The 3,083-nt window shown below is 36.1% G+C and overlaps 1 long non-coding RNA gene across 1 annotated transcript; it reads right to left on the minus strand.

Annotated features, from left to right (window-relative positions):
- Positions 1-274: 274 nt before the first annotated feature.
- On the minus strand, positions 275-2,796 carry LOC146906021 (uncharacterized). Its single transcript, XR_015020451.1, has 2 exons — positions 2,666-2,796; positions 275-592 (listed from the first exon to the last, which is right to left on the minus strand). It is a non-coding gene; the product is annotated as an uncharacterized LOC146906021 (long non-coding RNA).
- Positions 2,797-3,083: the final 287 nt, after the last annotated feature.

Below are 3,083 nucleotides of genomic sequence, written 5' to 3' on the forward strand. Positions count from 1 at the left end.
GAGTTTGCAAGTTGCTTTGGGAACTAAGTTGAGGTTGAGTTCTGTAACAGCCCAGGTGGGTCCCGCACCGCAGTGGGGCCGCCCCACTACCCCGGCACTGTCACTCACAAGCTTAATCATTACCCCCCTTCTCTAGTAGTGTTTTTGCCTCCCGTGGGAATCGAACCTAGTACCTGGGGATAAGTACTACTTCAATGCATTCCCACTACCAATTGAGCCAACTTGTAACACCATATTTCTATTAAAGCGATAAAACACGCGAATATAACAAATATTCAAGAAATAGATGCTACGTCTCAAAATAAAACCAACTAACATCATGCATATATATAATACTTCAACGGTCACAGCGGAATTCAAATCATAAACTTCAACATATACATGCCATGGTCAAATATATCCTCATATGAAAATACTCCAAGTCCGACAAGTGGACAATAGCAACAACATAGCAAATGAATCCAAAACAACAAATAGACGCTAAGCCTAATCAGAGCCTAGATACTACGACACTGACACGACAACGGAGAAAGCTCCCGTCGTCCGAACATCCAACAAGCAAACTCACCAAGCGTCTAATCCTGCACAACGTCTACCCATCCATACAGACAGGTAGGCGGTCGAAACCACTGGGGGTAAGTATTACATTAATCATAATCAAATCATAATGGACAGATGTACAAATATAAAAGAGTTCGTAGATATTTACATACATATCCAACATCAACATTCAATCATATAAGCAATACAAGTCCACACTTACCACCCACCATTAACAATCACAAACGTAACCATCTGATAATTAAAGTTATGCAATGCGCCTAGACTTGACACATATATGCATGTGGTACCAGATCAACAACAATAGATGCCAACTGAACATCTAAGTAAGAGTACACCTCCTTTTACATTTCAACAACAACAACAACATGGTATGATGCATGGGCATATAGCAATGACTCGATAATGCACAACTTCAACATAACAACTATCAAAACAATGTAAAAGTACACCTCCTTTTACATTTCAACAACTCAACAACATTGCACTATCAAGAATCATGCCCATACATTCAACAATCACATCTCACATAAAATTCATCAACATTCATCAACATCCTTTTACAATTCATTTCCATTTACATCACATAAATCAAGTAAAATGGAATAACACAACAATTTATGATAACATCATTCTCAACCTTCCACAATCATTCAGGCACAATTACTTAGTCATATGTGACTTATTCACAAAAGATTCATAAGACTTTAGTGCATCAAGATTCATTTTTACTAAGTTCGTCTCCAAAAGTCACCATTTAAAAATAATAGAAGTTATGAACCAAAACCAATCCTACAAGCTCAACTGCCTATGCCATGTATTCTCACAAGTCACTTATAGGTGCAGTAGAGGATACATAAGTATTTCATCGGCCAAAAACGACGAATTCAAGAAAAACTCAAAGTTCGTCTCACTTTTTCACTTTTCACAAAATTTTCCATTTTCAAAGCAAAACAAGTTAGATCCATCACCTCATAGATTAGATAGTATTAAACACCTTAATTGAACTCATAAAACCCAAGTTTGAAGTTTGGAAACAATCCATAAGGTTTGGGTCGACTTAGAAATAGTTATGCGGATTTTTCGTAAAATTTTCCTAAGACCACCTTGGAGTATTTTCCTCATAACTCAAAAGCCAAAAATCATTTGCAAGTCAAACCAAAGCCTCTGGAAAGCTAACAAAATTATCTACAACTTTCAAGTTTACGTCAAAAGCCAAATCAAAACAGAAATGTGAGAAAAAGACGCAAGAACACAGAACAGGAGTGCTGGCTTCTGATCTGGATCAGCTTCTGATCAGGATCAGCTTCTGATCTGGATCAGCTTCTGATCTGCGTTAGCTTCTGATCAGGATCAACTCCTGATCAGTAGCAGATTTTCAACCTTCACGTTTTCGCGCATAAAAATCAAACCGTTACTCCGTTTTCGATGTCGTTTTCGCCTATACGCTCCTGACACTTAGCTCTATCATAATCTACAGATAAATTCAAGTTTCAACCATCCCAAAATCATTTCTCCCAAACCTCACATAATCATTTCTTTTGCAAAAACGCTTAAACACTGACATTTCACACGAAAAACCCGTTTTCTCCCAAACAACTCGACTAACACAATCACAATATGAAAACAGAAATTCTACCAATTCCAATTCATCCAAAAACATCAAAAACTCAGTCAACAACCTCATATATCAAAATTTCATTTGGGTCCTTCACATGGACAACTTGACACAAATTTCACCAATTTGAACAACAACAACAAATCTCATCATAATTCATCATTTCAATGATACCCATTGCATCAATTCATCAACAACACATGTTAAAACAACAACAACAACATTTGAACATGAATTCATCAACAATTCAACAACCACAACTTCATTCATCATCAATTTCATACAAAAACATATCATGTTCATATCTACCCATTTTGACATACAATTTCAACAACAACAACACAATTAACATTCAATTCATGCATATAATCATATCAACAAAATTAAGCATGAAATTCTACAACCAAAATCAAATTAACCACAATTATGCAAAGAATTAGGGTAGAATTAAACTAAAGGATTATGATTAAAGCCTAACCCCCTTACCTCTAACACCAAGAATCTTTAATTCAAGCCTCAACTTAGCTCCTAGATGATGAATCCCCGCCTCTAGCTCTAGCCCTTGATCTTGTTCTACTCTCAAGCTTCTATCTCTTCTCTTCCCAAATGAAATGAAATGTGAAATGTTATGAAACCTAATTTTCACCAACAACTAGAGTTTATATATGTGCTCTATTCAATTGGGCTTATCTCTCAAACCTTAATGGGCCTAACCCATTTCTATTCTAACACCCAAAATGTCACTACTCACTTAACGGTAAATCGCAACACTAACGGTCACTTACCGGTAAATAAAATGATTACTACACTCTCTCTAGTAACTTGGTAAAATAATACTCTTACTAAGCACTAAAATTATTCTCATCCAAAATTACAAAATTACCCCTACTCTCAAAATGACCAA

Source organism: Medicago sativa, chromosome 7 (assembly GCF_051527215.1).
Source record: "Medicago sativa cultivar Bolivia chromosome 7, Bolivia_mono, whole genome shotgun sequence".
Taxonomy (NCBI): domain Eukaryota; kingdom Viridiplantae; phylum Streptophyta; class Magnoliopsida; order Fabales; family Fabaceae; genus Medicago; species Medicago sativa.